Here is an 18,200-nt window from a genome sequence, read left to right as displayed (position 1 = left end):
GGTGGGAATCCCGCAGCTTAAACTCTCTTAAAAAAAAAAAACAAAAAACAATGGGTGGCTGTATCACCACCACTGATTTGTTTAATAGAAACATTTCACAGGAGAGTTATGTAGTACAATGAAGGAGAGATAGAAATGTAAATTAAGAAGAAAAGAGCCTTGAGTTCTGGGGTCTGAAGGTAAAAGGTTTGGCTTTCTCTGGTATAGTCACATTGCACAGGATCATCCATGTAAACATGCCCTCTTTCTTCATCTGTAGGAGAGTTCATTCTCTATAAATGTTGGAGAAATTTGTCTTAAAAACTATTCTCCCCCCCTCCCCATAAATAAAAAATAGAAATTATGCAGAGAAAGTGCTTTTTTAAAGTATCAATTCCTGGACCCAGCAATCCTAAGAAAACATCATCCAATGCAATAGCCAAGACATGGAACCAGCCTAAATGTCCATCAATGGATGATTGGATAAGGAAACTGTGGTATAGACACACTATGGAATACTACTCTGCCATAAAAAAGAATGAAATTCTCTCTTTTGCAACAACATGGATGAGCCTGGAGAAACTTATGTTGAGTGAAATAAGCAAAGAGCAGAGGGATAAATACGCATGTGCTCACGCATATGTGGGAGCTAAGAGAGAAAGAAGGAAGGAAAGAAAGGCCACATTGGTGCTTTGGACTTGCAGAGGGAGAGAACATTCCTTGGGCTACAAAGCAGCGGTGGAGGGGCACAGGGGGAGGGGGAGGGAGGTTGGGGATAATTGGGTGGGGGACATGGGGTACAAATGCAATTTGTGGTAATGAGCATGCTGCCAGTATGAATCTGGCCATCACATTTTGGGCATGAGGGGTGACAATCACCTTTGTAGCTCATGAATATTCATAACCCCCCCCCAAAAAAAATCGTCCGGACAATCATCATCATTTGCAGTACACATTGGAATGTATTTCTATACACCAGTTTGAATGTGGGTGGATTTTTCTGGCTTGGAGATTTATAATCACTGAAATTAAATAATGCAGATGCAGAAGAATCTATGGGGATTGTCCAGTCCCATTAACCACATCCCGTGCTGAGGATATGGGTTCAAAATATTATCCTCTTAATCTTATTCCTGCTGCGTATCTGATTTCCATGTCTATAGCGGAAGCTGAAACTTAGCCTGAGGAGGCAACTATGAAGATCTTTTTAATATAACTTTAACTCCACATTATGAAGATCTTTTTTATATAACTTTAACTACTGAGCCTGAAGACAGAGCTCCTACCAACCAAAATTTGAGAGTCAGAATAAAGCTTAGACCCAAATAAGCCACAGTACATCAAGGCATTAACTGTGACAGGTTTTCCCAGCATCTAGTTTCACCAAAATATGTACTGTTCAATAAAAACATAAAGAACACACATAGATTCTAAATTACTGTTTGAGTTATTGTAAGGAATTAAATAGTGTTGAGTCAATACTGTGACCAAATCTCATTCATTGACCAAATTAGTGGAAATGATAATTCTTGAATTCAAATCCCATGTCTACCAATTGCTTTGCTTTCCACTGTTAAGTTTGAAGTTGCTAACTTCTAGCTTGGATAAGTAGCATGAACGCTCTGAACCTCACGTTCTTCCTCAGAAAACAGGGTCAGTAGAGTGAGGAAGTGCACAGGCTGGAGTCAGCCTGCATCTGTGATGGAAGCCCAGCCCTGCCCCTCCCTTGCAGCTGTTTAACCTGCATGTTCGCCTCTCTATGACTCAGTGTGCTCCTGTGTCAAGCAATCATCGCCATAAAACTGCCTCCTGATGCTGTCATGAGTTTCAAATGAGGCAGTGAAGTCCAAGCACTTAATACAATGCCTTCCACAAAATCACTCAATAAATATAAATTATTAAAAACAACCTTGAAGAGGGTTTGTGAAAATTGATATAGAAGGACATCGGACATGCCTTGGAAGCAAAAAGATGGTGTATAAAGACAGACAAAGGGAATCTTTTCACCAATAGGACTGTGAAAACTTACCTCCATTTTTAAGAATTTGCTTTTTAATTATTATGTTTTCCCTGATTTATCTCTTTCACTTACAGTTATTCCCTCTGTGTATCCACTCAGCTCATGCTTTTTTAGTCTTTTGTCAAGTTTGTATTTGGCATAAAAGGGAAAAAGAAAGGTGTCAGAGAGCCCATGTGCTGTATCCATATCAATTCATCTTTTGTGACCAGCACGTCCTCATCATAGCCAAATGGAGTTGCTAGATGGTGAGAAGGACTAACACAGGCCGAACGACCTTGTGCAGGAATTGAGAGTGCAGAAACGAATACAGGTTCAAGAGCAGATTCTTCTTTAAACTGTGTTTTAATGTAATGTCTGGCATTCTGAGCAGAACAAAGTCAGTTTGGATAGACCACAAACTACCAACAGAGGGTGATAATTTTTTAATTATTACAGAAAGTAAAAAGAATTAGTCTGTCTTTATCTCTAAGCTTTGGTATAACTGCAAAAGTGGCCTTTTTTTTTTTTAACCTTTTAGTCTCAAATTTAGTAATAAATTCTTGTTTACTGTAGGTTTATTGTTTATTGTGGGTTGTTTACTATGAGCTGGGATGCACTTTCCGATAGAAATAATTTTATGAATGATGACCAACTTCCTAGGAAAGCCCACAAGTCTGCTTAACTCAGAGATTTAAGTGTGCTGGTGAGGTTCTAACGGCTCTGCAGACGCTGGCCAACCAGAATGCCAGAGATGCCCTGCCAACGGGTCAGGTGCCCCTCCAGCTCCGAGTACCTGGAGTAGCTGTCCCAAAGAGACAGAGATCTCATCAGGTGAAAGGAGTGTGGCTGATGACTCTAGAGACCTGAATGCTAAAGAGAATTGTGAACTAGGAAGCAGGTTAAGTGTAAGCAAAGAATAGCTAGGGGCTTAGGAATGGTGACCTGCTAAAAACATGTCTTATTTCCAGACTGACTCCTTGAATGTCTCTTTTCTGACCCACCAGAGACCCTTGGGGTTGAACTGCCTACGTTTCTTTCCATTGCCCTAATTCGTTGCTTCTGACTGGGGTTGCTTTCCATCTTGGATTCACAGTATAGAACAGTGTCTCATTGTCCCTTCTCCTTTGCCATGGAAAATATAGATCTTTTTGAGAAAGTGTGAGAAATTTCACTCCAAGTGATAAAGGACAGCTACCTAGAAATAAAAAAGTGCCCTTATTATGCTTATCTTTTCCTTACTCATCCCATGACTGCTGTTACCACCCTGCAAACCTACTCTTTCTCCCCTCTCTCCTCCTCCCCCTCCCATCCCCTTACCTTTTCTTCTGTTCATTTCACTTTAATCTGGGGAAGAGAAGGTTTCCATGATATAATTTAGGGTATGAAAAGGATTCAACTGAGATTTCTGCACACGGTTCAGAGGACAGTCTTAACTCAACTCTTTCATGCACGTATGCTCATCACCAGAATGGCTGGAACTTCTGAGTCCCTGGGTCTTGGTGAAGATGGTGGATGTTCCTGGATGACCTGAGATGGGAGCTGGAGGCGTTGTTGACTAGACTAGCACTGGGGTCAAGGAACTATGGATTTTTAGGAAGAGAGTGTCAAAGAAACTCTAGAGGATATTGTTCTCCTCATCACCTGAAGACCCTGCTTGGAGTTATCCCTGGGGTGAGGTAAAAGTAGGAATAAATTGTCCCAAGTGTCAGGAAGCTCTGCAACAAGAGGCTTGGGGACAAAAGGGAAAATTCCCAGTCTTCCCTACATGGAAATCTTTGTCCTCACCCCTTTCATTTATTTTTTATTGAAATGTATGTTGAAGTAGCATACTTTAAGTTTGTAGAAGTCTTAATAATTTCCAAAGTGCTTTCCCATACAGTGTTTCATTTAACCCTCATAACAGTTGTGGGAGGTAGACAAAGGAAGTCTTAGAAACCTAATTTTATTGATGCGGAAGAAAGTGTCCCGAAAGATTGAGTTGCCAAAGGTCGTACAGAGTGTGAGTGGTGCAGATCCAGGACTGGAATTCAGTTATTCCTTCATGCCTTCTCCTTCACATCAGGATTTTTCCCAACAATTCTGGTCTCGACTCATGGGATTAGCAAAAATACAGTAATAGGAATAAGTTTAACTGTTTTATGTTTTAAAAATCTGAACTGTGCAATAGTTTAGACTAAAGCAGGAATATATTTTCCTTCAGTATTTCTTCTTTAACATTACATTTAATGTAATGTAACATGTAATATTACATTCAATTATTTTTTTTTCTAAGAAACAACCATAAACAATTTATGCACTTGAATTATTTGGAAGAGCTTTAATAGACTAAGAGAAAAGAGCTGAAGCCTCAGCTAATTCATCCCATTGGAATGTGAATCACAAACTTGAGGCTGTAAAAACTGCTGGGATGAAAATGATTTCAATCAGAACACTGATTTATCCTGAGAAAATTGGGGATTTTTTTTCTGTAATAAAATACAAATAGACTCAATTGATAGAAATAAAGTTACTCTTTCAATAAACAGGTCTCCAGTCATCGGTATAAGTCCCATGAAATGGAGATGGCGAATAAGTGTGGTTGTTCAGGGATGATTATCTGGGTTTGATTATCCCTGCGCTTGCGCCCCATTCTTCCATCTTGACATTCTGCTGCTCACTGGTGTTCCAACAGAGGCAGAGAAGCGGAAATACCATGCAACAGCAGAGCTCAGAGAGTTGCATCTGTCACTACACTGACTGCTGTCGAAAAATATTTGGGGGTGCCAAAGGCCACCTGAAGGTATACATCAAGATGAAGTTTGGGAGGACAGCATTTTTAAATTTGGACTATTCCTGCCCCAAATTATCAGGAAGTTAGGGAACTATTTGCTGAACAAAACAGAGTTACTGTCTTTTGAGAGACAATCTCAATCTCTATTTAAATGTATTTTTTTTATAATTTTAATAGTTGTATAAATTTTTACTAAATGTCTTTCCTATTTTCTAAGTGGCTTATGTGTACCATAATCTGATTATTTTTTAGTAATTATATCTAATACAGAAAGAATTACTAATAACTAATTCATAAAAACTAAAGTATACTTACTGATCTATAGAATTCCAAATGATTCATTTCCCCTTTGCATTACATTGTATACCAAATAAAAGTTTTCAAAATAAAAATAACTATCTCAAAATGGTTTTTACTGCCCAGTTCAATGTTTTAAAATTCAACTGTTCCTGTGACATAATTTTGTTAACTTGCATAGTGGTTTATATTATTATTTTTTAAGACATTTTTAAAAGAACAGAAAATATAGATAATAGCAAACACCTCTGTTTCCACTCTCCATAATTAAAATATGTTAAAATTTTGCAATATTTGCTTCCAGTCTCATTTTCCCCAAGAAATAAAATATTAGAAGTAAAATTAGAGACTCTGTGGCTGGGAACTGCTATTCTTTCAATCCTCTTTTAAGCATTTTCTATAAATATGTGTGTATCCATGTATTAGTCTGTTTGTGTTGCCATAACAGAAATACCTGAGACTGGGTAATTTATAAAGAACAGGGGTTTATTTGGCTTACGATTCTGAGACAGCTGCATCTGGCACAGGCCTCATGCTGCTTCTACTCATGGTGGAAAGTGGCAGGCAGCCGGTGGGTACAAGCAGATCACATGGTGAGAGGAAGCAAGGGGCGGGGGGAGGTGCTTCTTTTAGACAAACCGCTCTGTGGGAACTAATAAAGCAAGAACTCACTCATTAATCCCTCCTCCCCCAGAGAGCATTAATCCTCATGAGGGATCGGCTCCCATGACTCAATCAGTGTTCAACACTGCCACATTGGGGATCAAATTTCCACATGAGTTTTGGAGGGGACAACACATCCAAACTCTATCAATCCGTAAGCAAAATATAGTAATTTTTATTTATATAAATAAAATTGTATGACATATTTCTCTGTAACTTGCTTTTGATATTCAGTATAACTTTTTTGAGATCAGTCCTTGGAAATATGTATATATTTGTGTGTGTGTGTGTGTGTGTGTGTGTGTCTGTGTGTCTGTGTGTGTGTGTATTTGAGACGAGGGAGTTCATTCCTTTTAATAAAAATCCTGGAGCAGCAATATTTGGGAATTTTGGGAGTCGTACTTCCCCAGAGAATTGTCAAGAACAAGATCACTAAGATAGAAATTATTAGCATCAAATCAGGACACCAAGTATGGACCCAAATGCTAGAATTGGAATGGCAGATGGTCCACCGTGTCATAAACAATGCAGAAAGTTTCTCTACACTTACTAGAGAGACTCAGAGACTGAAAGACCAATTTCTGCCCACCCTGCTCTCTATTAAGGAATTAATAGCTGAAATGTTTTAAAAAAATTGTATCTACAGTTTGAATTGATCCTTAATAATTCAAGTTAGAAAATCATTATATCCATTTTTGATATATTAAAGTGTCATTCCGATAGCACACATTTCACCTAGATTATACACTTGTAAATCTTAAGTAGCTAAGAAACCTGTGAAATATAATTTCAAAATCACTGATAGCTTAACTACCATAATCTGATTTTCCCCAGCACCTTTTTCTTAAACATGTTTCTACTCACACTGTCTATAAAGTTTCATTTTAGCAAGATATGCCTGCAATGGGAGAATTTGAACGATGCATTAATGAGATTTTAAGTCTAAGCATTCTTCAAATGGATGTATTAAGAGCTAATAATCCCCTCTAGCTAGATTGTTAAATATGTGCAAAATCAAGCCAATAAAGAAATCATTACATTCACAATTTTACATAATATTCCAAGTCATGTATAATTTTTTTTCTACTCTTTTTTTTGGGGTAATACTGATTTTTATATTTTGATTGATGTCAGATATATACTATGAATTACATAGTATGCATGTGTGGAAAAATATTAACCTGGAAGTTTATTATAATTTTTATCTCACACAACTTATATATCACATTAAAAGTTGATGTGTAATATAGTAACCTTAAGTCAAGTCAAAATATTGATTTTTTATTACAGACAATTATAATAGCTAATGTTTATTCATTGCTTGTAAACCAAGCATTGTCCTAGTTTCTTTTCATACATTGTTTCTAATCATCTCCAAAACACTACCCAGTACATATTATTGATCCTACTTTACAGGTCAGAAAATGGAGGCCTAATGATATTAAGTAATTTATTGAAGGAGTTATAGCTAGCATGTAACAGAGGCAAGATCCAAACCTACAACCGTCAGACTCTAAAGCCAGTGCCTTTTCTATCACACCACATTACTTCTTAGGAATCTGCAAAGGCTAATAGACCAATGCTGGCTGTGAGATGCATTTTCAGTCAGACTGTCTGGGCTCAAGCACCAACTTACTGGTTATGTGAACTTGGACATGTTGCTTAATCTCAACCTCTTCTTGTCTCAGTCTCTTTATAGAACTGTTTATAAAGATTAAATTGGTCAATATTTTTAATGCTTAGAAAAATGTCTGGTGCATAGTAGGTATTCAATAAATGCTTATTAGTAGTAGTAGTATCAACTATTTCCCTCAATCTTCAATACTCCTGGAGTTGTCAAGAACTTTTTATATTGTTGAATGTGTAAATGAATAAATGACTGTATATATGCTATAGAAAATAAGGATTGATAATAATCTTGATTAGCTCAGAAGAGAAACTACAAAAAGGGAAGATCAAGTACACAGAGTTAAAAATATTCACAAAATAGGAAACACCCCGTAGGAAAACTTAATTTTCCTAACCAACAGGAACGAATCCCCTTGAACACCCATAGGTTGTTTTATCAGTGGTGAACTACCCCTTAAGATGCACCAAAAAAAAAAAAAAAAAAAAAAAAGATGCACCAAAAGAAATAAATACTATATAGTTCTGGCATGTGTATCAAATACATGGCAATAAAAGTATACTCTAGATTTATGTTTTTCCCTTGGTATTGTCAAGCCCAAGTAGATGGTCAGCTCTGTGTTGGTCTATGTTGGTGCTTTGCCTCCCATGGATTTGTCACCCCTATTCCCCTGGGTGATGGAGCTGCAAAAGATTACTCAAAGCCCATCTCTTCTGAGCAGTGAGAAGCCCCGAAGTGGTTAATTTCCCAGAACCCTCAAGAGAGAGGCATTCCTTCCATTTGGGAAATTAAGCACAAATTGGGGTTCTCTTCCTGCATTTATTCTCCAGACCAGGAAGTTACAGGAAGAGAACATAGGTGGGGTTATAGTTTAAAAATATAGGCTGGTAACATTCAGTAAAACAAGCAAGGTGACATTCTATAAGGCAATTTAAGTGATCCACCAACAAAAGCTTGATTTTAGCAAACATTCCTTCTCCCCGCAGAGGCTTCCCAGTATCTTTACATATCAATCAGTCTTTGAACCAGCAACCTTGCTGTGTTACAATTCTTTATCTTACAACAGAGACTATAGCCTGGGGAAAATTTCCTGTTTTTTACAAGGTTAACATTTTATATGTACTTTTAAGAAGTTAGACTAAACCTGAAAGTACAAGAAGCTAGGCCCTGTGAAATATATTTGCTTTATAGTATACTCCGCACTATGTCTTCTCCTCATTTGTTCCCATTAATACCTAGTACGTTGTCTTCCATATAGAAGGGATTTGATTAATAGTTAAGGATTGGGAGGAAAGCATGGTACATCAAAAATTAGTCTGATCCAGGAATCATTCTGTAAGGAGCGGGAGGGGGTTAAACATTAGGGGTTCTATTTGGGTACCAGAATCTTGATTGCACCTGTCAAGTAAGTGACACCCCGTCCTCAGAGGTCTAGTAAGAACTGGGGGGATTTTTGCTTTGTCCATTTTTACATCTTCTGCAGGATCTAACACAATGTCTTTCACAGAATAGTTAACGATTTCTAAAACAAATCATAGTTTTTTTCTTTAAAAAATTCCCAGGAAGATAATCTTCTTGATTCCTATAACCTGTTTCAAAATGATTTTTCTTTTAGTTTTATAGCTATGATGTATTAAGTTTGGCTCCTGGAGAAATGGAAACAAGTCCTGGCTCCACTGTTACCCTCAGGGGATGATCCTGGACAGTTCACCTGAGCTGTGGGGCCCTCACTCTTCTCATCTGTTCTATTCCATTGTGTTGTATATTCCTATACTAGGCATATTAGAGCAGAATAAGATCATATGAAGCTTTAAATATTCAAAATTCCTAAAAGTAATAAAAAATAAAAATCCAATATTTCCTGAACTCAGAGACTAGAAGAATTACCCGAATGACCTGGGCTGATTGAGCAGCTTGGCGTGCAGCCTGGGTGCCTTGCTTTACCAAATGACCAGGTGATTCTTATGATAGGGCGAGTTTGGAACCTTTAATCATGGATACAGAAGACAACTGATTTCTATCTGCTGTGTAAAAGCTTTTTTGGTCTTAAATTCAATCTTATTATTACCTAATACATTCCTTCTACCTTTCAGCTTTTCAGCTTCAAACATTTTGTGAATCCTCAACTGTCATCTTCTGTCTTTTGACAGAATTTTTCTTCTGTCTTTCAAATTGTGGAGGCCGCACCTGCCCACAACATCACACTGAAAGGATCGTGTTGAAGTTTGTGAATCAAAGTCCTCTCCTCCTGCGTGGCACCTAGTAGGCATTAAGTAAACATTACTTTTCTTCTTTTTGTGTTTCCGTTTGTTTCTCCTTTCCTCCTTTCCTTTCTTACACAAACAATATGGTTAGAATCTTGCTTGTTAAAGAGTGGTCTGTGAATGGCCTGAAGCTAAGAACGCACCCCAAATCACAGAATCCTAGTCTGTAGTTTAGCTAGGTCTCCAGGTGGTTTCCGTGCACATCAGGGTTGGAGAAGAAGGAAATAGAGGCTGTGGGTGGTGGTGCTAACACACCTCACTACTATCCAGAAAGAACCCCGAAGCCCATGACTTATGCTTAGTCATAGTTGTATATTCATAAGTGAACAGCACATTCACAAGCCCCGTAATATCTCGAATTAATGTCTGCTTTGGAGTGTATGATTTTACAGGGTCTGAGCAGCTTGTCATTCTGATTTAAGGGGGGTGGAAATATGCTTATGTAAACCCATGAAAAGAACTCATGCTTCATATGCTCTTGGTAATATCTGGAAATAATTCTGTCACTTCAAGCTTTGGTTTGCACTTCTCCAAAGTATTGTTTTATTTCCCTGATTTACATGTAAAAATATGGAACATTCACAAATATATTGTTTTGTGCCTGAAAATAGATCCATTTCTTTTTGAATAACAAATAGACTTATTTTAGTATTGAAAGTGTTTCTTTGCAACATTTTACTTTTGCTGTAGTAACTTTCCATGGTAAAGAAAGAGTTATAAAATGTTTTTCTCTCTTGCGATATTAGGTTCTTCTCATTTAAATGTTGAATGGCTGGAATTAAACAAAAACCCCAGGATTTTTTCCTAGTACTAAAACTAAGGTTTAACTGGACAGTTACTCCCGTCTTCTTTCATAAAATAAGATTAATAAAATTTTATGTGTTTAGAAAATACATGTTAAAACTATAGCCCAGCATCATAAATTCAACCTGGGGCTCTTAAACAAACATGTTGAAAGCTTCCTTTGTCCATTACTAATATTATCCATGACTGGCACCTCCTACCAGAACCACAGTCCTTCACTCTGGGGGCCCCTCATGCCCCTGCAATTCTTCAAACTGGCAGCTTTAAATCTTGAGATTGGAGCTATTTGATTGTGGACTGGAAAGCAGGAATCTAATTTGTAAAAATGTAGGAAAGGAGTGGCAGGAGAACATTTGAAGTTTTAACCAACCACCAAAACACTTTGCATCATGTGAAATCTCAGATTTTAATATGCATTAAAATCTCTCTGAGCATATTCCTGAGTCCCATCCCCCCTGAGTGTGAATGATTCAGTAGTTCTAAGGTTGAACCCAAGACATTGCCGTGGTAACAAGCTGATGGAGATTGGACCACATTATGAGAAATACCTGTTTAAATTGTTTGGAATTAATCCAACTCTATATTAAGGCTTACCCAGAAAACGGTGAGTATTATTTTAAAGCTTTATAGGACTGACTTAGAAAATACCTATTTACTTTCCCAAAATTTCAGACAAAACTTACATCAACATTACACGCAAATGTATTGTTCTTAGGTTACCCTATTGCAGTTCATTTCTTTATTCTTTCAATTTGTACTTTTTTATACAATGTGCAGAGACATAATATTTCTCAAATATATATTTTTTATCATATGAGGGTATTTCAAAAAAGTTCATGGAAAGATTTGTATTATCTTTTAATTCTTTTTTTTTTTTTTGTAAACTTTTTGAAGAAACTTCATATTTCTGTTTAAAGTATAATAAGCCACTTGAGAACTCAGAGACCACTCTTCTTAGACAGAACAGGAGGTTGGAGAGGACTTTCTATAATCTGAGGAAGAAGTCCTGGTGATTAAAGGAATGCTAGCAGGGAGACCCCAAGGTAGATGGTCATCTCAGCAGGTAGATAAAATCACGGTCACAGGATTGGGTGACTCCTGTGGGATTCACTCTGGGTATTTGGATTTATGAGTTAGTCTGTAGGTCCTTAATGTTTGGGGATTCTATAGGACTTCAACCTTTGAGGATATGGAATACTGAGTAGGTACAGAGCCTTGGGCGTGGGGTGGGATTGGGCAAGACTGATGTACAAGGCAGAATTTGGCCAAAGCAATTAGCCCAGAGCCCAGTTTTGGTAACCAGAATAAAAGTTTAAATAAATAAATAAATACATAAATTTGAAAAAATAAATAAATAAAGACAATAGAATGTTGACTGAATGCGTGTATTATTTTCCTAGGGCCAGCCCTAACAACATACCGTAAGCTGAGTGGCTTAAACAACAGGTATTTTTTGTCTCACAGTTTAGAGGCCCCAAGTCCGAGAGCAAAGTGTCAGCAGGGCTATGCTCCTGCTGAAGGCATTAGGGGAAGGGTCTGTTCCAGGCCTCTCTTCTCTCTCCTGATAGTCCCCTGGCTTGTGGTGGCATAACTCCAGTCTTCACAGGGTATTTTCCCTGTATGTATGTCTCTGTGTACAAATTTCTCCTTTTTATATGAGCACCAGTCATATTGAATTAGGGACCCATCCTTCTCTAGTATGCCCTTATTTTAACTAATTACATCTACAGCAACCCTATTTCCAAATAAGATCACATTCTGACTTACCAGTGATTAGGATTTCAACATTTGATTTTTGCTGGGACACAATTTAACCCATAGCAAAGCACCTCTCTCAAGGTAGGACCAAATGTCAAATATTAGCAGGCATAAATTTGGCACCTTTGTGGGAAGATCCTGGTGTTACCTGTGCTTGCTTCATGCTGTTAGAAGGAAACATGGCTTGGGCCAGAGGAATGATGAGCTATGATACCTGGCTTAAAATTGCATCGTATGCCCAGATGTTGCTACCAGACACTTAGGAAGAAGTGAATTTAGCAGTGTCTGAATAGGTTTGAAACATCTGAATGTGACTCATGGTACCTGGTGCCTTCATTCCTACTCTCACCCCCACAGCGCCATCTATGCTGGTAAAGGGCAAGAGGGAGGGTTCATTTTCCTAACATTCCTAAGAAATACAGTTGCCAGATAAAATATAGGAATCTTGGTTAAATTCGAATTTCAGATATACAACAAACATTCCTTCTAATATAAGTATTTCCCAAATATTGCACAAGAAATGCTTATACTAAAAAATTCTTCATCTGAAATTCAAATTTAACTGGGCATCCTGTGTTTTTTGGTTTTTTTTTTTTCTAAATCTGGCACTTACCTTGATATTGGGTCACTTATGTCTTCTTTGGCCGTAAAAGGAGAATTTAACTCTGGTGCTAGGGATCATGTTTCCCAGATGTTTCTTTGATGGCCTGAAGACTGCCACATTACCTGTAGGTCTTAGATGTCACCTGGAGCCCCAGCTGCTTTCCATTTCCCTGAAGGCCTAATGAGGGAACATGAAGGTGTTCGTCAAATGTTGATTGTGCTGTTGAATATTCTTTTATAAAATACCATTTAATTATATTTTGATACATGTGACTTAGAGAAGAGAGGATGATCGGGGAGCTTTTTTAATCTGGCAGCCACGCCTAAGCTACTTTGTCCATTTTCAGATGGGATAAGGTAAAGGAGCTGGACTCTTTTTGGTTCTCTTGTTCTCCCTGGTCCTAGCACTACAGTGTTGATTTGATGAATTTAAAAATAGCATTTCTGTGCATTATGATAAAGGGCATTATCATTAGAAAACCAGATCAAGGGTTAATAAGTGAGGTAATAATTTCTTTTTATCAGGGGGAGCTATTTAAATATAGAATGGGCTCTGGGAAGTTGAGGGAAGGAGAGACATGGATGTGTTAGCTGCTGCAGCGGCTACCACGGGATCATAAGCTGGGATCTACTACACCTATTGATTAACTATGGAAGATCATACCCAAATAGAGAAAATTGTACCAAATTCTACAGGGGATTGTGTTTTGTCACTCTAGAAGGGTTCTTCACAGAGACTTAAAACCTCAAAATGTATTGATTGATGACAGAGGAATAATTAAACTGGATGATTTTGGCCTTGCCAGAGCTTTTGGAATACCTATAAGAGTATATACACATGAGGTAGTAACACTGTGGTACAGATCTCCAGAAGTATTGCTGGGGTCAGCTCGTTACTCAACCCCAGTTGACATCTGGAGTATAGGAAGCATATCTGCAGAATTAGCGACTAAGAAACCACTTTTTCATGGGGATTCAGAAATTGATCAACTTTTCAGGATTTTCAGAGCTTTAGGCACTCCTAAAAATGAAGTGTGGCCAGAAGTGGAATCTTTATGGGACTATAAGAATACATTTCCCAAGTGGAAACCAGGAAGCCTAGCATGTCAAAAACTTGGATGTCAAAAACTTGGATGAAATGGCTTGGATCTGCTCTCGAAATTGTTAGTCTGTGATCCCACCTAACAAATTTCAGGCAAAATGGCACTGAATCATCCATATTTTAATGAGTTGGACAATCAGATTAAGAAGATGTAGCTTTCTGACAAAGTCTCCACATGTTATATTGAGAACAGATAGCTGTATTTTTACTGTTAACTCTATTCTTATCTTGTATATTTTCTTTTCTTTGTTGCAAAACCTAAGCCATACTTCTTATTTCAAAAGTATAACTTAAAAATGTGAGTATGAATTTAAATATAATAATTCTGTATATGTGTGTAATAAATAAATAAATAAATAAATACAGAATAGATTATCACTTTCCTGGGAGTCAAGTCCTTTCATAGCTAGTATTTTGCATTTTAGACTCTTTAGTTTTTGTGCAATTTTATCCTTCTTTCGTTTTCCCATGTGGTATTATTTCATCACTTACTTAAATTATTTTAGAATAATTTTTTAGCCTTTACAATATTCTGAATTTTGATGTATTCACCTGAGTCTTCTGCTTCATCAAACTTTGATTTTATTGGTGGCTGGTAATTCAAACCTCCTCAAAAGAGTTTTGGCACCAGACTGGGAGGTTGTTTCTTTGAATGAGAGGGTTGTTTCTTTCAATTAGAGTGTTGTTTCTTAGGAGGCACATGTTATGAAACTTAATGGAAAATGCTAAGCCCAGAAGTGCCTTGCTGGCATTTTTTGTTTTGCAGAGAAATGAGCTAATGTCTAGAGTCAACACTGAAAGCTCCTCACACCTGAGATTGGTGAGGAAAGTAAGACTCTGGGGATTCAGATGCATCATTCTTTAATTAAAGATGATGCCATTAAATAAATTAGAGGCATGAGAATAAAATAGCTAATGCCAGAACTTGAGAAGCTTTGCCACCAATGCCTTTTAGAATTCAATATATCCAAATACACACACAGATTTTCCATTAGTGCCTCTTCCTGGTCATGCGCATCTCTTTTCCAAGGACTAGAATGGAGTTCTTTGGAAGTAAACTCAAGCATTCAAGCCTCAAGAGCTCTTTGTTATAAAATTTACTTCCCCTTTCTTTTCTGCAGAGAGGAAGATGGTAGCATTGATCTTTTGTCACTCTCTTCCTCTCTCAAAATCCCCTTGCTGATGTTGAATTGATTTCCAGAACACTACCACTTGTTATAACTTGGCATAATAAATATTCTTCTCACCTAAGGAAACTCAGAATTGGGCCCTCCAGTCATTCAGTGATCAGCCATAGAACACCCCTATGCTTCGTTTTCAGACCAGCAAATCTTGTGCTTTGGATTCTATTCCTAAGTATTTCTTTGATGTCACTTTAGTTGGAATATTAGTACATGTTTGGGGCAATGGTGAACTCTTACTTCTGACAATGATTTAGCCACTTTAATAGCTTCTTATTTTCCTTCACGGGAGATAAGTGACATTTTGACTGGATTCTATAACAACATTTATAATGACTATTCTTAGCACAACAGCAATGGACATAAATTCTTTATGAAATTAATCTCAGTGACAAAAGATGTGTCATTATAATGCTCTGTGTTTCTCTTTCCACAGGGTACAAATTCGGGTAAATATTATCAGCCCAAATAATACTTTTCTTGTAAAAAGTTCGTACAAAACATATGTTATGCTTTTTTTTTGCCATCTTTAGTTTATGGCAGCAATTACAACTAATGGCAGACAAAGATTAAAAGTGCATCAGTAAATTACTCACATTCTGACTCCTAAATAATCTATTTTTTTAAAAAGCAACAAATTCTATTCCTTTGTCTGATGTGTTACAAAGAGAAAAAAGCAATTATGCTGCAGTTATGTTAGTTGGTTTGTGTTATTCAAGCACAAGTATGATCAGCTCCCCGTACTTAGCATATTATACATGTGATCATTATCAGAAAACTTCCTTTGAATAGATTACCTAATTTAATAACTTTTCTGCTTGATATCTTATTATATTACATGCAACACCAAATTTATGAGTTTCCTAATGGGTGGGAGCCATGTCTTAATCCATGTCTGGGTATTTATTCTCTAGTCCAATATAAGTATGCTATAGACACTCTAACAGTGAGGGGCTGGTTAGATGGATGCATAGATGGATGAAAAAGAGAGATGGAAAACAGGAGAAAGGGGAAGAGAGTGTGGTGGGAAGACTAGTACTCAGAATTTGTTTTTCTTAGAAATAATGTTATAAATACCTTGACTAGGTGTAAGACTGCTAAAATGCCACTATTTTTTAACTTTATAGGATTTACCTATGAATGCTATTTATAGGGGAATAAGAGGACACAATGGTAATGGCCTTTATTTCCTTTATTCTTTTTTTTTAAATTAGTATTGAGTCAAAAAGATCTACTAGTTTTCATTAAAAGGGCAATATTACTAAAGTTCCTCATTTTTATTAATGCCCTGACAATATTTCAGTAGTGTTCAGGCAGTCATGACATACCATATGCTACCAGTTAGGAGCTTAGGAGGCAAAATCTTTCTCCCTCTTTGACTTTCAGAGAATAAATTTTTTCATGCCAAGGAGAAGCTTTCAACTAGGTAGCAGTGTGAGTCTGTGCCATGGTGCCCACGTAGTGCCCCATGGACCATTTAACCAGGATTATGTGAGGTGCTAGGAAGAACAGATGTCACAGAGGCCGCAGTGGTGCAGGCTCAGGGGTCATTCTGCAGCCCCATTAGACATCTTTTTTGTAAAATGAAAATGTCTCCCTGGTTGGTGCCAATTGACGTTGATATTTAACATTTTCTTCACTTCAAACAATTAATATGAAAGTTAAAATGTTGAAGAGGTCCCTGCCAAAAGGGACACAACGCACAAGTTAATCTCTGCTCTCAGCAAGCAAATCCTAAGTACTCAGAGAGGAGAACACAGCCTGTGCCCTGTGCAACTACAGAGACGATGTTCATGGGGGTACTGGTTCCAAGCTAGTGCTTGGCTGTTCTTGAGGCCTTGGAAATTCAATCCAATCTTTGCGACTGTAAATTAACTGAACATCATGTAAATTAAACCACAAGGGGACTGAAATACTTTGTAAATTTGAATTTTCATAACTAAATAGGCATATGGGGGGGCTGCATTCCTGTTTGTTTGTGGTGTACAAAGTGAAATAGACTAGTATGCATGGGAAACTCTTCAAGATCATCATCTATTTCCGTATAGTTGTTGCAATTTTTGATCCATTCTCAGGCCTGTTATGATACAGAAACCATAAATAGCACTTTAGGTTGTAGGATCTCCTCTCCTCATTCACTTAATATTAACAGAATACCCACCATGCCAGACACTATTCTAGATACATAGAGAAGTGAACTGAATAGATAAAAATCATTGCTTGTGAAGAGCTTACCTTCCGGTAGGAATGCCATTTGAAATACTGCATTAGATGTCAAATACTTAATATGAATATAGTCTTTCAAGAACATTAAATCAATTTGATAAACCTCATCAGGATCAGAGTACGAGCAAAGATGAGTCAGTCATGGCCCTAGTCTCTAAGAATTCACAGCCTAGTCGGGTAAATAGATATGTGTAGCTGAGAGTTAAAATGCAGTCAACAGTAATAGGGGTGGGTATTGACATAGCACAGAGGGGAGTGTAACTAACTGCAGGACCAGGAGGGATCAGGGAGAGAGATTGTTAGGGGAGAGATGGTCGGAAAGGCTTTTCCTAGGAAGTGGCCCTGTCTGGTGAACTACTAATTATCCTTTAAAACACTCTAACTTGATGTTTTAAAGTGAAAGTGGTGAGATAGAGTATTTATGCTGGTGTTCATATTCATTTCTTTTTTGGTCTTTGAATATTTTACCATTTCTTCCTGAGGCTTTACAAAAATGAAAAATATAGTTGATCAATAGGGAGACTATCAGCATAATGAAGTAACATCCGAAATAAAAGTTCATATAATTGAAACATTTATTTCTAAGAGCACTATCTCTAGTGGTATTGAAACGCAGTCAAATTGTGGAATTAGCTGTTGGAGCTATATCACATTTATTTAGTTGACCGTAGCTTTGTTCAAGTTTCTGTGCATTTTCTAAAGAACTGTGCATAGCTAATTAGCCTTTCAAATGAATTCTTTTCAATGTAATAGTAGCAATGAAATTATAGCAACTCTATCTGTGCAAAGTTTTATGAATTCTCTCATTTTGTAGGATCCACGGAATTCTGTATTGCTGGGAGGCATGTTCTCAGAGTTCTTCTCCCAAGCAAACTTTCCTGGCATTTCTGGAAATAACAACACTAATACCTAACATTTCTATAGTGT

The 18,200-nt window shown here is 37.3% G+C and overlaps 1 protein-coding gene and 1 pseudogene across 18 annotated transcripts in view; both read left to right on the top strand.

Moving 5' to 3' along the window:
* The window catches only part of MCTP1 (multiple C2 and transmembrane domain containing 1), a 536,345-nt gene that overhangs the window by 197,540 nt on the left and 320,605 nt on the right, over positions 1-18,200 (top strand). The gene's annotated exons all lie outside the window — the stretch shown is intronic.
* On the top strand, positions 4,671-14,021 carry LOC134369458 (cyclin-dependent kinase 1-like; annotated as a pseudogene).

The sequence above is a fragment of the Cynocephalus volans genome, chromosome 2 (genome assembly GCF_027409185.1).
Source record: "Cynocephalus volans isolate mCynVol1 chromosome 2, mCynVol1.pri, whole genome shotgun sequence".
Classification (NCBI taxonomy): Eukaryota; Metazoa; Chordata; class Mammalia; order Dermoptera; family Cynocephalidae; genus Cynocephalus; species Cynocephalus volans.
Note: the sequence above shows the minus strand (reverse complement) of the source record. Positions and strands in the feature narration are given on the sequence as shown.